Here is an 18,974-nt window from a genome sequence, read left to right as displayed (position 1 = left end):
AGATCCTGCAACTGCATCTGTCTCTCCCGTAACAATCAAGCGAGTTCCTTCTCCGCTCAATCCCCACTACCGAGGACCCATCTCTGATTTCAATTCTCGTGGTTACCTCCACCTTGATCTCTCTGCCTCTGGTATTGCTTTTTCTTTTCTTTTTTTTTTTTAATGTTATCAATATTTATTTTTATTTATTTATTTGGTTGCACCAGGTCTCAGTTGCCACATGACGGATCCAGTTCCCTGACCAGGGATCGAACCCTGACCCCCCTTCATTGGGAGCTCAGAATCGTAGTCACTGGACCACCAGGGAAGTCCCCTGCCCCAGGCTGCCTCCCCCATCCACGTTTCCCTCCCTGAAAGAGAAAAGCCAGCACTGGAGAGGGTGTGGAGAAAATGGAACCCTTGTACACTGTTGGTAGGAATGTAAATTGGTGTGGCCACTATGGAGAACAGTATGGAGGTTCCTTAGAAAATGTAAAATAGAGCTACCATATGATCCAGCAATCCCACTCCTGGGCATGTGCTCAGAAAATATGAAAACTTTAATTTGAAAAGATACACACACCCCAGTGTTCACTGCAGCACCATTTGCAAACAAGACATGGAAGCAACCTAAAAGTTCATCAGTAGAGGAGTGGATAAAGATGAAGTGGTACATATCAACAATGGACTATTACTCAGCCATAAAGAGAATGAAATAATGCCATTTGCAGTCCCATGGAGGGACCTTAGATATCATATTAAATTAAGACAGTCAAAGAAAAATACCATATATCACTTACATGTGGACTCTAAAACAAGTATACAAATGAACTTATTCACAAAACAGAAACAGACTCCCACACATAGAAAACAAATTTACAGTTCCCAAAGGGAAAAAGGGTGAGGGGATGAATCGATGAAGAGTTTGAGATTAGCAGATTCAAACTACTATATACAGATAAACAACAAGGACCGACTGTATAGCACAGGGAACTGTATTCAATATCATGTAATAAATTATAATGGGAAAGGAAAAAAAGAGAGCCAGTGTCAGCATCATAAACAGACAGTGGCCATAAAACAAACACAATGTAAGCAGGATGACATTTGGTGCTGGCAGGTACTGAACTCTAGGAGCCTGCCAGTCCAGGTCTGAGCCCTCCCAGTTCAAGCATTCAAGTGGAAGTTGGCAAGTGTCCCCTGGGCCTTAAAGACACAGCAGCAGCAACAGGAGCCTTGGGCCTCGATGTCCCCAGAAGGGGGGTGATTCTCCTGTGAACAGTCCTGGCACGCGTGGGCTGTCCTTGGGACCTCAGATGACCTGCATCAGGCGAAGCGCCCCAGAGATTAAAAAATTACATAAATTAGATGGTATATGGGCTTCCCTGGTAGTTTGGTAGTTCAGACAGTGAAGAAATCCACCGGCAATGCGGGAGACCCACGTTCAGTCCCTGGGTTGGGAAGATCCCCTGGAGAAGGAAATGGCCACCCACTCCAGTATTCTGGTCTGGAGACTCTCAAGGACAGAGGACCCTGGCAGTGTGTTTGAATTGAACCCTTCTCAATTAGTAGATGTTGTTTCTAAAGCATTCAACAACAGGGAACAGAAGCAAGAAGTGAAACGGAAGGCTGCTTTTCTGGTAACAGCATTAAAGCGAGTAACCTAAAGGAGGGCTTCCCGGGTAGCTCAGTGGTAAAGAATCCACCTGCCAATGCAGGCAACCCAGGTTTGATCCCTGGGTCAGGAAGATCCCCTGCAGGAGGAAATGGATACCCACTCCAGTATTCTTGCCTGGAGAATCCCATGGACAGAGGAGCCTGGAGGGCCACAGTCCACGGGGTCCCAGAGAGTTGGACACCACTGAGCATGCATGCATGAACACAGGCCTGCAGACCTGTCAGGGTCCCAGGGGAACCAAGGGTTGAGACAGAGGCAAACTGTGAGTGCGGAGAGAAAAACCAGCCTGGGCAGATCCACTCTTGCCAGGTGGCCCCAGGCTAGCAGTGCCTTCACTGATGCAGTCATCACCCCACTGCCTACCTATCCGCCCACCCAGGTAAGGGTGGGGAGCCAAGCAGGGCTTGTGTGAGAAGACTCACCCTCTGGGTGGGTGGAGGTTCCAAAGCCAAGGGAAGGGTCCCCAGGGGGAGTCTGTGTGTGGGCCCTTTAAGACCCAGGGGTGTTTCTGTAACAAGAGTACTTCCTCTTCCCCACCCACCCCACACCAGTCCCAAAGAGGCTCACTCTACAAGCCCTCCCCCACACTGGAGACTGGGGCTGCTGGGGGTTGGAGGCCAACCTTCCCTTCGTGCCTGGGGTTGATCACCAAGGTCTATATGATCTGGCTCTGCCCTGGCCCCCTCTACCCTGCCGACCTCCTGCAGCCGTGAGACTCCATGGTTCTCAGCCTGGAGTCCATGGCCACAATTCCTGAGGTCTGCTCAAATCTCAGAAACATGGCTGTAATGCAGTGTGTGTGTGCCAGGTCGCTCGATCGTATCTGACTCTTTGCGACCCCATGGACTGTAGCCCACCAGGCTCCTCTGTCCATTGGATTCTCTAGGCAAGAATACTGGAGTGGGTTGCCATGCGCTCCTAAAGAGTTCACCTGCCAATGCAGGAGACACGGGTTCGATCCCCCTGGTCCAGGAAGATCCCACATGCCGCGGAACAATTAGGCCCGTGCTCCACAACCACAGAGCCTGTGCTCTAGAGCCCCTGAGCCACAACTACTGAAGCCTGAGGGACCTTGAGCCCACGTTCCCCATCAAGGGGAGCCACCTCAATAAGAAGGCTGTGCACTGCAAGAAGAGTAGTCTCCGCTTGCTGCAGCTAGAGAAAAGCCTGTCCAACAGTGAAGACTCAGCACAGCCAGAAATAAATAAAATCACAACAGCAAAGGACCGCCCTGAATGAAAGCTGTGGCTGCAAATGTCATGTGAATTTGGTTGTGTAGAAAAGGTAACAGTTTCAACATTCAGAGTCACTACTTTGCCAGTGAGAACTACATCAGAGGAAGCAGGTATCTGAGTACAGCCTGCTACCTCCTTCAAGAATAGCCTTAAAATCTATAGTCCAGGGACTTCCCTGACAGTCCAGTGGTTAAGAACGTTGCCTTCCAATGCAGGGGTTGTGGGTTTCACCCTGGGTCAGGAAGCTAAGATCCCACCTGCCTCAAGGCCAAAAAAGCAAAATATAAAACAGGAACAGTATTGTAATAAATTCAATAAAGATTTTTAAAATGGTCCACCTCAAAATAAAATAAAATTCTAAAGATGACATACTGATCACATACATCCTAAAGGGTCATGGCATTTGTCCTGAAGAATGGGTTATGAAAAAAACTTTTATCCTAAAATGAAAGATTCAAAACCTACAGAGGGGGGGAAATACACACACACACACACACACACACACACACATTACCTTTAAGAGAGACTTGGGCTACCAGAAGTAAAGTAGCCCCCCTCCCCTCATTCTTCACACATTTCTGAAAAATTCTAGGAATACACAGGAAAGTCCGAAGTGTCCCACCCCAGGGTCTAATTTGCCCCCAACTCCTTCCACTCTCTGGTCAGGCTCCCAGGAAGCTGTGGCTGGCGTCAGTGCCCAGTGTTTCTGTCATCTCCATTTTGCAGCTGGGGAAACCGAGGCACAGGGGAGGGGATGGGTAGGAAGTGGAGAATTGGGATTCATTGAAATCTAAGCCTGTCTTCAGGGACTTCCCTGATGGGTCAGTGGTTAAAAATTTGCCTTGCAATGCAACTGCAGATCTGTCCAGGCAGGCTTTTTTTCTCCAAAGTTCGCGATTTGCCTCTGTCTCAACCTTTGGCTCCTCTGGGACCCTGACAGGTCTGCAGGCTTGTGTTCATGCATGCATGCTCAGTCCTGTCCAACTCTTTGTGACCTCAGGGTTCGATCCCTGGTCAGGGAACTAAGGGCCCACATGCAGAGGGCAACTAAGTCCATGCACCACAACCACCGAGTGAGTCTCTGAAACTGGAGGGGTTTGGTGCACACCCGGCTGAATGGTGAGGGTGGGAAGCGTCAACAGGCGCAGCTGACCAGGTCCTTGTTCACAGGGGGTATGGGGCAGGACGCCAAATCATTTCTCCTACACCAGGAAAGGGAGCGACTGTGGGCTGGTGGAGGGGCCATCCTCAAAGTATACCTGCTTGGGTTTTTGCTGCTCATCCTCAAGGATCAGCAGGCCCCTGCCTGCCATCTCCTGTCACCTCCCGGTGAACATGCTGCCCCAACACCCAGCTCTGGGCTCTGTGTCCTCCTCCTCTTCCTCCCTGGCCCCCTTTCTCAGCCTCCATTAGCGCCCTCCCCCTTGTTCCTTCCTTCCACTCCCTCCGGTGCTTCCAGGAAGCCTCCCAGGTCAGCAGAGCCCCCAGCAAGTGCAGAAGGAAGGGGAGAAGCTTTGTTGTTGTTCAGTCGCTCAGTTGTATCCAACTTTGCAACCCCATGGACTGCAGCATGCCAGGCTTCCCTGTGCCTCACTATCTCCCGGAGTTTGTTCAAACTCATGTCCATCGAGTCAGTGATGCCATCCAACCATCTCATCCTCTGTCGCCCCCTTCTCCTCTTGCCTTCAATCTTTCCCAGCATCAGCTTTGTCCACCAGGAAAGGTCCCCTCTCTTCCTTCCTCCTGCCAGCCTCCTCTGCCTTTGGGGCACACCGTCCACTCCACAAAGGGAACAACACACCAAAGAAACTGCACAGCAGTGGGGCCCAGTAACCTCACTCCCCCTTGAGTAGGGACCCACCCAGGGTCTGCAACTGTTGGGCTGAGGGGCCCTAAGGGCCCTCAGTCTTTTCATCTGACACTCTCCCCCCTGGCTCATGCTGCTCCAGCCACATGAGCCTCTTTGCTAAACCTCTTAACATGCTGGGCTGGGTCCTGCCTCAGAATCTTTGCACATGCTGGACCCTCTGCCCAAAATGCCCTTCCTCCAGATGTCCGCCTGGCTGGCTCCTTCTCATCCTTCAGGTTTCTCTTGCCCCCTTCCCAGAACATCAGCTCCACCAATGAGGTGGTGGTGGGGGGTGTGTGGCAAAGAAGCTTCCTTTTATTCACTGTTAGTCCCCACTGCCTCCCAGCACGCATACTTCATCAACACTTACTGAATGAATCAATGACAGGCGGGGCGGGTGGGAACTGGGGACCAGTGCAAGGTAGAAGGGGATCCTGAGGGGCGGCTGGCAGGGGCTTGACCCCCTCCCCAGACATACTCATGGCCCGGAAACCATATGATTTGGGAAGCCTAGGAGGATGTGGGGAGAGGGGTGAGCTCCTGCTCTTCAGGGTGGAGACCTGGTGTGACAGAATCATGTTGACAAAGGTGTGCGTGCGTGTTACGCTGCTTCAGTCGCGTCCAACTCTTTCGACACTATGGGCCGTAGCCTGCCAGGCTCCTCTGTCCATGGGGATTCCCCAGGCAAGAATACTGGAGTGGGTTGCCAATCCCTTCTCTAGGGGATCTTCCCGACCCAGGGATCAAACCCTCACCTCCTGTGTCTCCTGCTTTGCAGGCGGATTCTTTACCGCTGAGCCACTGGGGAAGCCCAACTTCAAGTCTATCCAGGGTCCAGGCTCACTTCTCACTCATCCACACCTCCACCTGGTCCAGCCTCATCATGGTCTGGACCAGTGCAGTCTCTCTCATGCTGATTTCCTGACTCCTTGCCCCCAGCTTCTCCCATTTACCCAAGGTGACTCCCCTCCACATCTCTGTTCACTGGTCTCTCTGCCCGTGAACTCTATTCTTTTAATTAAAAAATTGTATTTATTTACTTATTTTTGGCTGCTCTGGGTCTCTGCTGCTGTGCACAGGCTTCCTCTAGTTGTGGCACATGGAGTTCTCATTGCAGCAGCTCCTCTTGTTGCGGACTTTATGGCACGCAGGCTTCAGTGGTCACAGCTCTAGAGTACAGGCTCCATTGTTGTGGTACATGGGGCTAGTTGCCCCACAGCACATGGACTCCTCCCAGAACAGACATCGGGCCCACATCCCCCGAATTGGCAGGCAGACTCTTAACGACTGGACCTCCAAGAAAGTCCTGCCCATGAACTCTTGATAGTCTTCAGCAACCAGGCCAGTGGTCACCTCCAACAAGAAGCCTGACTCCTGACCCCTCTTGAGGCTGAGTCAGGTCACTTCTCTGGGCTCCTCCCTCCTCCTCCCCACTACCCCTCCAGGCATCCACTCTGCCTTGCCAGGTGGTTGTTATTACCAGATAGGCATTGCGCTCACCTCTGAGGTGACGAATGCTATTATTCCCAATTTTACAGGTGAAGAAATTGAACCAGAGGTGAAGTCACTAGCCTGAGAGCACTGCATTCAAACTGGCAGGATGAGCTCAGAGGCAGCTTCCAGCAGCCAGAGAGGGGACAGCCTGCAGTGCCCAGATAAGAGAGGAGCGTGCCCCCCAGCGCCTGTCTTCCTGTGGGCATCCCAGGGGTGGTGGGAGGACTGGTCCGCTCCCCACAGCCAACTCCAATCATGACGGCAGTTCCTGCCGAGCACTTCGCGCTGGGCACTGGGCCAACCAAACACTTTACATGCCTGACTCACTTGATCTGCCGACGCCTGTGGGTTCTGGAGGTGGATGCACTTATGAGTTCTTCCCATTTCTCAGAGCAAGAAATGGAGGCTCACCGGGCCCTGAACTCCCACCAGAGCTGCAGCCCCTCCCCCTCACCCGAGGCATAAGGCTGCCCTTGGGATTGGCCAAACCCCTTTTTATTTCCTAGCTGAGGCTGCCTTTGATTGGAACATCATCCCCAGATACAGGTACTATGGACCCATTTTATAGATGGGCAAACTGAAGCCCAGAAAACTTTCTCTGGGGACTCAAGACCAGTGCAATGACCAAGGCTCCCTCCCAGCTGGAAATAGGTGAGCAGGGAGGCCGGGCAAGGAAGGTTCCAACTGCCTCCTCCCTGCAGCCTGGCTGGGGCCTCAGGGACCCAGGTATGCTGAGTGAGCTTCCGGGAACTCCCATCACCGCCAAGTTTATTCATAGCAGCTGCTCCTGGAAGGGGCTTCCCATGTGGCTCAGTGGTAAAGAATCCACCTGCCAATGCAGGACAATCCCTGGGTCGGGAAGATTCCATGGAGAAGGGAATGGCAACCCACTCCAGGATTCTTGCCTGGAAAATTCCATGAACAGAGGAACCTGGCAAGCTATGGTCCATGGGGTGGCAGAGTCAGACACAACTGAGCACACATACACACAGGCTCCTGGAAGGGGGCTGAGTTGAGGCTGGGGACTCTGGGGGCTTCAAAGACACCTCTACACTCCAGAATTTCTATTTCAAGTGGCCCCATACAACAGATCCAGGCTGCCCCCTTGCACTCAGTCACCTTGGACCTGGCCTGGGTTCCCAGTGGTGTCTTCAGGACGTCCCCCCTCAAGTGGCATCTCAGGTTTTGCAAATCAGTCTGAGTCACAACAGCCTCACACCCCCTGACCTGTTTCTCCCTCGGTTTCCCCATGCTTCCACACTCCCAGCTGCCCACACCAGAAATCTCTTCCATGCACCTGTCTTCCCGCCCCACTTCTGAGCAGGCATGGAATGCAGGCGAAGTCCCTCTGCCAAAGAAGAACCCCAAACCGCCCACTTTCCATCGCCCCCTTCCTGTCGGGTCCAAACCCACAGTCTCCTCCTCCCATCTCTTTTTGGGGAGCAGAGTAGCTGCTGGATCTTTGTAAGACACAGCTGGACCCTGTCACTCACTTTGTCCTAAGCCTCCGTGGTCCCCACAGACCTGAGAACGGAATCCACACACTGCTCAGTTATCTTCTTGGCCCGAGGCCAAGGTCTTCGCACCTCGATACCCGGCCCATCGAACTTGAGCCACGCTCGCCTCTTTTCAGCTCTGCAGACACGCCAGTTTGGGCCCTGACTCATAATCTTTTGCTGTTTTCTGGGCCTAAAAACCCCTCGCTGGCTGATTCTCTCAGGCCTGGCTGACACCTTTTCCGAGAATTCCTCCGCGACCCTAGCCCATCTCCCAGAGGTGTGGTCTTCTGCGCTCTGTGCATGGGCTGACATGATCCGTGTCTGTTTACGCGGGTCCTAGCAGTCTACGCGGCCGGGTTGCAGGCTCTGAGGTTAGGGCCCCGGCTGCATCCCCAGCAGGTACAGATTCTCTGGTGAACGACTGAAAGACCCCCGCATCGCGCTCCTCGCGTTCACACATTCCGGACTCCCCACGATCCCCCCCCACCCCCGCCCCCGTCGTGTTAGGCTCGTCCCCACTCTCGCCCACCCGTTACGCAGCCGCCGCGTCCTCCTGCGCTCGCTGCGCCCCGGCTCTCGGGGGAGCGGGGCTCTCTCAGGGAGGCGGCCGGGGCCTGGGACCAGACGGGAAGCCCCGGGAGGCCGTCCCGGGCGAGGATGGGGGACAGCGGCTGTGTCTGAGGACCGCCGCGGACGCCATGGCCGTGGAGGCGGGGCCGGAGCTCGCTGCTAGGGTGGCGTTCCCGGCCGCGTTAGGATAGCTGGGGTCTCACTTACCTGGGGGGCTCAGGCGGCCGGGAGCACCAGGGGCCGGCGGTGGGGTGGGTGGCTGACAGCTCGCCTGCCGCAGATGCAGAGGAGGAGACGCGCGCAGCCGGCACCAGGCACCCGGACTCTGCTCCAGGCGCCGCCTCTGCGGGGGGCCGGGAAGCAGGCTTTGGGGGCAGCGCGGGCCGGGATCGGGGGGCGGGGCCTGGAGGGCGGGGCCGGGGCGGGGCCGGGCAGAGGCCTTCAAGGCTCGGGGTCCTAGCGGCGCTCGGGCCCCTCTTGCTACAAGGCCGCTTCCTAGACCCCCGCCCCGCATAAGGGACCCCGCCTCCAACCCCGCCCCGCGCCACGGGACCCCGCCTCCAGTCCCGCCCGGCCCCGCCCCGCGGCGCTATTTAGCCTGAACCCCGCCACGGGTTTCTTCGCTCTGCGGTAGCTCTTTCCTTTGAACCTACCTCCATCTGCTGTGCGCTCAGTCCGGCCCGCATTTCTCTTCCGTTCTCTGCAAGTCCTCTCCAGCGCCCTCCCGGGTCCTCTTTGCTGGCCTGGCTCTGACCCATCCGTGTATCTGCCGACACACCATCGCGCCTGGACCCGCCTGAGTGCACCGCTGGGTGCTGTGCAGAAGGCCCCCGACTCACCACCTCAGGCCTCGGAGGCCACCCCAGTGCCCCCAAGGTCTGGTGACCTGTCCCAGCCCTCAGGCCGAGCTGGTCCAGTTTTTGGTTCATGGGACCAACTGCGGAGTTGGGAAGCCAAGGAACCCCCCCTGCGGGCTGGGAGGCGTATAGGGCAGTTGGGCGAGTTTGTGGTTCAGTGGGGTGCAGAGATAGGCGGCGGAGCTGTGAAGATAAAGGCGGGGAGGTAGAACGGTGTTGGTGGTGGCGAAACCCCAGTTTCCCTCTTGTAGGGAGGAAGAAGGTGACCCCCTTCCCCCACCCTCCAGCGCACAGGGGCAGGGAGCCGGGGCAAGCCGTGAATGCTGGGCAATCCCGCGTCGCGCAGAGGTAGTTTGTAAGCACCTGGGCAGCATCTAAGAGACTTGCAGTCCAGCTGTCGCCAGTTGAAGGGAAGAGGGTTCCAGAACCACCGGCCAACCCCACAACGTCTAGGCAAGTGGCTCACCTTTGAACAATAAGTCTCTCCCTGTAGCAGACCCTGGGCGAGGTGGGTGAACCCCAGGTTATTTTGGCTGTGGGGCCCTAGGCAAGTTGCTTCACATCTTCTGAGATTGATTTCCACACACACAAAGGGGGAGGACAGCAGAGCCAACTGTAGCAAGTGTGGTTGAAGCTGTCCCACTCCATCCAGCTTGCCCGCATTTGCACCTTCTGTTCCCTCTGCTGCGCTGTCCCTTCTCTTCCCAAATGTGTGCATCCTTCTTCAGCTCTCAGTCTGGTCCTCAGAGCCCCCCTGCCCCCTCTGCCCCACCATCCACATTCACCCTTTTATTCTCTCCTCTTCCTCCAAGAGCTCCTTTGTTGTTTAGCTGCTCAGTCTTGTCCAACTCTTTTGTGACCCCATGAACTGTATGTAGCCCACCAGGCTCCTCTGTCCATGGGATGTTCCAGGCAAGAAAACTGAAGTGGGTTCCCATTTCCTTCTCCAAGGGATCTTCCCCACCCAGGGGTCAAACCCGTGTCTCCTGCATTGGCAGGCAGATTCTTTACTGCTGAGCTTCCAGGGAAGTCCAAGAGCTCGTTTGCACACAAGGAAAAGTCAAACAATAAAGACTCTTTTCTCAGCATCGTGAAAATTTTATTGTTCAGTCACTCAGTCATGTCCACGGTACCTTGCACCTGGGGGTGTGCAGAACATGAGAGCCATTTGGATTAATAGTGACACCAGAGACCTGGTAGGATGGGGGCAGTCCAGGCCCCAGAGGAGGAGCAGCAGGTTCCTAGAGGTGTAGAGGGTAGGTCCTCAAAAGAGGATTTGGGTGGGCTGGGGTCAGGGAGAGATTTCAGGTGGGAGGTACTTTCTGGGCAGAGGTGGGGAGGCTGGAGGAAGGGCTTCGCCTGGCAAAAAGAGATGCAGGCTGGAACTTCTGCACACGGGCCACTTCTCCACTACTCCCTGCCCTTCTGTGCCCAACCACTCCCCACTCCAGCTATTAGCATGGAGTGTTCCGGGCAGGCTTCCTGGAAGAGGTGACATCTGTAACCAGGGGGATTCAGCTGAATTAGGGTCCGATGGTGAGTGAGGAGAGGACCGGGCTGGACCAGTCACTAAAGGCCCTCCAGGGTTCTCTGGGGAGAGGCACAGTCAGATTTGAAGTTAGACACAATCAGATTTAAAATGAAACAGAAGCAGGAGCAGCTGGGGTCTGATCTGGGAGTTGTAGACAGGCGTGAAGAGAGGAACTCCAGATGGATTTAGCAGTAAAATCTCCAGGGTATGGGGGAATCAGAGGAGGCCAGGTTCTGGGTGGTGAGAGTAGGCAGATGGAATCATTTCTAAGTTGGTGGGTCCAATGTAGGCTGTCTGGGTGGTGGGAAGGGGGACCCTAGGGAGACTTGGGGAGCTCCTTTCCTCCTTCCTTCCACACTTTCACACCCTCTGTACTTGAGGGTGGGACAGGAAGGTAGGATTGGGGAGGCTCATAAGCCCTGATCCAGGTAATAAACTGAGGGCTTCTTTGTCCCTTCTGTGCCCCCACCCCCCAGTCTGATGGCTGGTCCCAGTGGCCTTTTCCAGACCCTGGGGTCATCATGGCCAGGTCTGGAGGCTGGACTCTAAATCCTGGACAATGAGCCCTGTGCTAGACAGAATATAAGGATGCCTGCACATGCTTGGAACCTGTGAATATGTGACCTTACAAGGCAAAAGGTCATGCATGGCTGATTAAGTTAAGGATCTGGAGATGGGGGGATTATCCAACATCATCACAGGGGCCTCATTAGTATTCATTTTTTTGGCTATACTGTGTGGCCTGTGGTGGTTATGGTTAGTCACTCAGTCGTATCCGACTCTTTGCAACCCCAAGGACTGCAGCCCGCCAGGCATCTCTGTCCATGGGGCTTCTCCAGGCAACAATACTGGGGTGGGTTGCCATGCCCTTCACCACTGTATGGCATATTGGATCTTATTTCCCCAAGCAAGGATCAAACCTGCACCACCTACAGTGGAATCTCAGAGTCCCGAACACTGAAGAACCAACAGGGAATACCCACAAGGGTCCTTATAAGAGAGAGAGAGGAGAGTCAGAGAGAAAGAAATGGGAAGATGCTAACCTGTTGATTTTGAAGGTGGAGGATTAGCAGCCTCTAGAATTGGAAAAGGCCAGGAAACACATTTTCCCCTAGAACTTCCAAAAGGAATCCAGCCTTACTGACCCCTTGATTTTAGCCCAGTGAGACCCGTTTTTGGCTCCTACTTCCAGAACAGTCAGATAGTAAATGTGAATTGTTTTAAGCCACCAAGTTTCTGATGATTTGTCTCTGTAGCAATAGGAGACTCAGACAGAGCCCCAACCTCCTATCCGGAGTCCTGCTTGCACTGTCAGACCCCTCTCTGATCCTGACACGATTTCAAAATCAGCACCCACAGCCCAGCCAGGGTCTGAGGACCCACCCAGGTCAGACCCACACCCCCTGCTATGTGCCCCCATCACCCATTCTTTTGGACTCTGCCCACTCTGGTGGTCTCAGGGGCTGCTGCTTCCTGGCCTGGTGGGGCAGGGACTGAAGTCCTAGGTGTCCGTCTGTCTGTCACTGCCTCTCTGTGCCCTGGAGGGTTCAGCTCATGACTCTTACTCCAGTCCCTCACACTGGACAGGTATCTGGTGTCCCAGGCCCTTGGCTGACTGTCCTCCCTGGCCCAGCCTTTGCCCATCAGGGTCTTGCCCTCACTGAGGGGCTTCTCTTTCTGATGACAGAGGCCCTCGGTTCAGACAGATCTGAGCCCACGTTCATGCTGTGTGACCTTGGGTGTATGACACGGCCTCTCTGAGTCCCATGGAATCCTCTTCTATGGGATGGAAGATAATGAGGCTAGGTGGGGCGGGGGGATCCTAGAGGGACCACTCTCCCTGTGTGACCCCCCATTCCAAATGACTTGAGTCAAGGCTGGGGGAGGAGATAGGGTGGAGAGGATGGGAGAGAGGAGAGGACTTTGCACTGGCTCTTCCTCTGCTGAAATACTCTTCCTGCTTGTCCATGGAGTCGCCTTGGTTCCTTTTTTTCTTTTTAAGTTATTGATGATTTCATTTATGTATTTACTTTTTTTGGCTATTGAGGGCAGGAGGAGAAGGGGGTGACAGAGGATGAGATGGTTGGATGGCATCACCGACTCAATGAACATGAGTTTGAGCAAATTCCAGGAGATGGTGAAGGACAGGGAAGCCTGGCGTGCTGCAGTCTATGGGGTTGCAGAGCTGGACATGACTGAGATACTGAACAACAAAATTTCGGCTGTGCTGGGTCTTTTCTAGTTGAGGGGAGTGAAGGCGAGGGCACGCGGGCCTCAGGAGTTGCTATGCAAGGGGCTCGGTAGTTGCAGTTCCCCTGGCTCTGGAGCATAGGCTCAATAGTTGTTGCACGTTGCATGTGGGATCCTCCCCCGAACCAGGGATCGAACTCGTGTCCCCTGCACTGGCAGGTGGATTCTTTACCACTGAGCCACCAGGGGGCTTCCCTCCCCCCCCCCCCCAACACACACACTTGATTCTTTAATCAAAGCCACCTTCTGCCACCTAGAATGGGGCCTGGCATACAGCAGTGCCTCATAAATGTTCATTAAGGGCAGACGGGATGAGGAGGGGCCAGACGAGAAATGGATTTTTTCCAGGAAAGACTTAGAAAGAGGGCTTGTTGGGTGTGTCTGGGTCTCTGTGTCCATCTGCGTTTCTGTGTGTTTCTTTGTGTGTCTGGAAGTGTGTCTGTCTGCCTGTCTGCGTGCATCTCTGGTTATTTGTCTGGGTGTGTCTCTAGGTGTGTGTGTGTCCGTCCGTGTGTCAGTCTATCTGTGGAGGTATCTGTGTGTGTGTATCTGAGCGTGGACAGACTGAAGCCTTGCTTTCCCCTGCTCAGGGGCTCTGGATCTCACGTTCTCCCCTGCCCCCTCCACCAGAGCAGTGTCTAGCTCCTCTCTTATCCCGCTGCTTCCCCTCCTCCTCTCCCCACCCCAGCACCCTCCGGGCTCTGTACCTGTGTCCTCACCTGAGGACAAGGTAGGTACTCAGAGAGTGTTAATTGCTCAGTTGTGTCTAACTCTTTGTGAGCCCATGGACTGTAGCCTGCCAGGCTTCTCTGTCCCTGTGATTTTCCAGGCAAGACCACTGGAGTGGGTTCCCATTTCCTTCTCCAGGGGATCTTCCCAACCCAGGGACGGAACCCAGGTCTTCCATATTGCAGGCAGGCAAGATAAAGATACTGTCTGAGCCACCAGGAAAGCCCCAGGTGTTCAGAGTACCTGGCTTCTCTCCGGCACCAGTCTGGCCCTTTCAGCTCCCAGGGCCCCACGCTCACTGGTTTGAGTTGCATGACCAGGTTGGTGTCAGGTGTTGTGCTGAGAGCCTTACAGAGATGAGCCTGTGTGGTTCTGTCTATGAAGCAAGTGCATTGAAAATTCCCATTTTGTTGCAGCAAGGGGGAACCCTTCCAAGGCCCAAAAGATGTTTTGCAAGACTGAAAACCCTTTTGACTTTACTTCCTCTCTGCCTCTCCCTCTGATTCTGCCACTTCAATTTCTTGTTGCAGAGATAGAACCCGTGCCACCTGCAATAGAAGCTCAGAGTCTTAATCTTTGGTCTGCCACAAAAGTCCCTGAATCTTCTTCTTTTTTTTTTTTTTTAATGTAATTCTTTAAGAGTGCTTTTATATCAGTACAAAAATAAATCTCTTATTTTTTTTTTTTTTGGAAAGGAGGAGTGTTCTGGTTTATTATTATTATTATTTTGGTGATAGCTTTAGAGATATAATTTATGCACTATCCAGTTCCTCAATTTATAGTGTTCAAGTCAAGGGTTTTTAATAAAGCCACAGAGTTGGGCAGCTTTTGCCACTGTGTTCTTTAAAATATATATATATGTTTACTTGGCTGCACTGAATCTTAGTTAAGGCATGTGGGATCTAGTTCCCTGGCCAGGGATTGAACTCAGCACCCCCATCCCCCACTCGTCCCAGCTACTAAACCACCAGGCAAGTCCCTTCCACAGTGTTCTTTTTGAGGAAACCAGTTCCCTATCCATGGGCAAGAAGGGTGCTTCTAATTTGAGCAATGGTATAATGAGTAACCTGGTGCAGGGCTGAGGTTGAGTCAGGGTTAAATAGATCACCACAAATTCCTAGAAGTAAAATTGCTAGTCAGGGCATGTGTGAGGATAGAATTTTGATAGCCATTGCCACAAGGTTCCCTGACCTCCACCATGGCAGCACTATCAGACTTTTCTAATCTGAGAGGTTAAAAAACCTTGTACTTATTTGCATCATTTTGGGTGAGGCTGAGCATTTTCTCCATTTTTAAAAGGTGGATCTTGCCCCCTCCCCTGCAAAGAAAGGGAACTTCCTGGCGGTTCTGTAATTAGGACACCCGCTCTCAACACCAAGGGCCTAGTTTAATCCCTGGTCAGGGGAATTAAAGTCCCACCAGCCCCACTTCTGAGGACCACCACCCTCCAATAAAAAAAGGTGGATTTCTATGTTCTTTTCCTGGAAAATTTTTCTTGTTTTAATTTTTTTTTGTTTGTTTTAAAGTTATAGAGGCTTTAAAAAATTTATGGTAAGATACTAGAAACTCTTTTTTAAATATTAAGGAGATTAACTATTCTTTGATAAGAGCTGCCATGTCCACACCCCCATCATAGCTTTAAAAATTCATTTTACCAAAGTATAGGTGATTTATGATGTGTTAATTTCAGCTGTACAGTAGTGATTCATCCTTTCATTCATATATATATATATATATTCTTTTCCAATATAGTTTATCATAGGATAATAATATCAACCCTGAATATTCATTGGAAGGTCTGATGCTGAAGCTGAAGCTCCAATACTTTGGTCCCCTGATGTGAAGAGCTGACTGATTAGAAAAGACCCTAGATGCAGGGAAAGACTGAGGGCAGGAGGAGGAGAAGGGGGTGTCAGAGGATGAGATGGTTGGATGGCATCACTGACTCAATGGACATGAGTTTGAGCAAACTCCAGGAGATAGTGGAGGACAGAGAAGCCTGGCGTGCTGCAGTCCTTGGGGTCACGAGGAGTTGGACACGACTGAGCGACTGAACAACAGGATGTTGAATGCGGGTTCCTGTGCTACACGCAGGACTTTGTTGCTTATCCATCCTATATTTAATAGTTTGCATCTGCAAATCCCAAATTCCCACTCAACTCCTCCTCTACCCCACCCCCCTTGGCAACCACAAGGCTGTTCTCTATGTCTGTGAATCTGTTTTTTGTTTCATAGATAAGTTCATGTCATAATTTAGATTCCATAAATATAAGTGAAATCATATGGTATCTGTTGGGCTTCCCAGGTGGCTCAGTGGTAAAGAATCCACCTGCCAATGCAGGAGACCCAAGAGATACGGGTTCCCTGGGTTTGGGTCACAAAGACTTAGGGACTCAACAACAACACTGATTTGTCCGTGTCAGTTCTTAGCTGTGGCACACCAGATCTTCGTCCTGCAGAGTCTTAGCCACCTGAGCACCGGGAAGTCCCTCATCCGTCTTTTTGGATGCAGTTTTGGGAAGATCCCTAGAGCTGTCATCTCTGCCAGGAGGGTAGTTTTGAAATGTGGAGAAACATCAGAATTGTCACAATATGAAAGCTGTTTACTACTAAATTGACAATGGAGGAAATAATTTGATACCCAAACCTCCAGGTTTTTGTTTTTTGGTTTTTTTTTTCCCAGAAATGAGCTACACCCATGGAACATGACTTTCTCTGGGGAGCGTGGGGAGGGCAGAGGAATCAGTCCTCTGGTTGCAGGATATTATAAACAATCCACAAAGCAATGCTAGCACAATGCAATTCCACTGCAAAATGATATGAAAAGTCTTGCACCCTGGTGAGATTCCGCGCAGTAGAAGGAAGAGACTGTGGATGGGGAACAACAACGCTGGTAAGTCATTGCCAAAGAAAGCCTTGCTGGTCAATCCAAGAAAGAACGGAGAAGGGGGGCCACTGGCAAAGGAAGGATTGGCTGCTCCAGGGAGAATGACTCAAAACACCGGAAGACTCAGACCCAGAGACCTGTGTGTAGTTTTTCTGAGGATGCAGTAACAAAGTATCACTAACTGGATGGCTTAAAGTCAGAAACTTGTTTTCTTCCAGTTGTGAAAGTTCAAAGTCCAGAATCAAGATGTTGGCAAGGCCATGCTACCTCCAAGGGCTCTAGGAAAGAATGTTTTTCCTGCCTCTTTCTAGCTTCTGGTGGCTGCAGACAGACCTAGGCTTGCAGGAGCATCCCTCCAGTTTCTGCCTGTCCTCACTTCTCTGTGTGTTTGTTTCTCTGTGTCCAGATTTCTCTTGTTTATTTCTTTATTTGGCTGCATCAGATCTTTTTTGCAGCAGGTGGGCTCTCTAGTTGTGGCTCTTGGGCTGAGTTGTGCTGTGTTGTGTGGAATCTTAGTTCCCCAACCAGGGATCAATCCTGCAAATCCCCTGCATTGCAAGGCAGATTCTTAACTACTGGGCCACCAGAGAAGTCCATAAATGTCCCTTGTAAGGACACTGGTCATTGGATTTAGGGCCCATTCAACTCTTGTGTGGGAAATCCCATGGACAGAAGAGCCAGGCGGGCTACAGTCCATGGGGTTGCAAAGAGTCAGATATGACTGAGCAACTAGATACACACTACTCCAGGGTGACCTCGTCTTACCTTGATGACATCTGCAAAGACTATTTCTGAATCAGGTTATATTGGCAGTAATGGAGGTTAGGGTTTCAGCCTATCTTTTGCTGGGGACACAATTCAATTCACAATAGCACCCCCCAGGTATTGTTTTGTTTTGTTTTGTTATCCTTGTGTATGTCTATTTTCCCCCAAAATGACTTTTTCCAGAATGCTATTAAAATATTACATTGTTGTCGTTCAGTCACTAAGCCCTGTTTGGCTCTTTGTGACCCCATGAGCTACAGCACACCAGGCTCCTCTGTCTTCTACTATTTCCTGGAGTTTGCTCAGATTCATTGAATTGGTGATGTTATCTAACCATCTCATCCTCTACCTCCCCCTCTCCTTTTGCCTTCAATTTTTTATAGCATCAGGGTCTTTTCCGATGAATTGACTCTTTGCGTCAGGTGGCCCAAGTATTGGAGCTTCAGCTTTAGCATCAGTTCTTCCAATGAATATTTAAGGCTGACTTCCCTTAGGATTGACTGGTTTGATCTCCTTTGCAGTCCAAGGGACTCTCAAGAGTCTTCTCCAGCACAACAATTCAAAAGCATCAACTCTTCAGAGCTCAGCCTTCTTTATGGTCCAACTCTCACATTCTTACATGACTACTGGAATATTACATAGTGCGTGTGTTAGTTGCTGGGTCATGTCTGACTCTTTGTGACCCTATTGACTTTGGCCCACCAGGTCCCTCTGTCTGTGGTATTCTCCAGGCAAGAATACTGGAGAGGGTAGCCGTTCCTTTTTCCAAGGGATCTTTCCAACCCAGGGATCGAACCTGAGTTTCCTGCATTGTGGGCAGATTCTTTGCCATCTGAGCCACCAGGAATATTACACATAAACTATTAAATACCAATTTGTGAGCTAAATTTGTTGTTGTTCAGTCACGTCTGACTCTTTGAGACCCCATGAAATGCAGCACAGCAGGCTACCCTGTCCTTTACTATCTCCCAGAGTTTGCGCAAACTCATGTCCATTGAGTTGGTGATGCCATCCAACTGTCTCATCCTCTGTCGTCCCCTTCACCTCTTGCCCTCAATCTTTCCCAGCATCAGGGTCTTTTCCAATGAGTCGGCTCTTTGCATCAGGGGCCAAAGGATTGGAGCTCCAGCTTCAGCTCAGCATCAGTCCTTCCAATGAATAGTCAGGGTTGATTTCCTTTAGGACTGACTGGTTTGATCTCCTTGCTGTCCAAGGGAAGATGCTTATGAAGGGAATGCTCCTTGCCAAAAGTCCAATGAATGTGTTTCAACAATTAGTTGTAGTTTCAATTATAATCCACATCTTGTTCAAATGAATTCCTTGTCACAATTTGGACACTTTTTTGGAAAGTTACAGTTCCTTCCAATCAGCCCTTTTATTTCCGCCCTCTGAGGTTTTGGGGCCACTGTTAATTGGAGGGGCTTTTCTCTGGGACCTGTGATCCAAAGCTAATAAGAAGGCCCCCTGGTAATTCCAGGTCACTGCAGCGGGTGGGTATGGGGGTGTGTGGGTGAGAATGGGATGTCCAGGACATGGGTAGGAGGTCAAGATAACCTTCCCAAGGAGTGAATATCCCTCAGCTGAGGAGTACGGTGGGCAGGCATGCAGGGGGCTGGGCCACAGGGGATTCCACTGAAACAAAAGCCCAGTG

At 51.8% G+C, this 18,974-nt stretch overlaps 1 protein-coding gene across 2 annotated transcripts in view; it reads right to left on the bottom strand.

Annotated features, from left to right (window-relative positions):
* Positions 1 to 8,677, bottom strand: part of CERS4 (ceramide synthase 4) — a 33,791-nt gene extending 25,114 nt beyond the window's left edge. The window contains exon 1 of one of the 2 annotated variants that reach the window (XM_061150493.1): positions 8,512 to 8,677. The gene's annotated coding sequence lies outside the window, so the exon portion shown is untranslated. The remainder of the gene's footprint in view (positions 1 to 8,511) is intronic. The other variant, XM_061150492.1, reaches the window with a different exon arrangement.
* Positions 8,678 to 18,974: the final 10,297 nt, after the last annotated feature.

This window comes from Dama dama, chromosome 9, assembly GCF_033118175.1.
Source record: "Dama dama isolate Ldn47 chromosome 9, ASM3311817v1, whole genome shotgun sequence".
NCBI lineage: Eukaryota > Metazoa > Chordata > Mammalia > Artiodactyla > Cervidae > Dama > Dama dama.
Note: the sequence above shows the minus strand (reverse complement) of the source record. Positions and strands in the feature narration are given on the sequence as shown.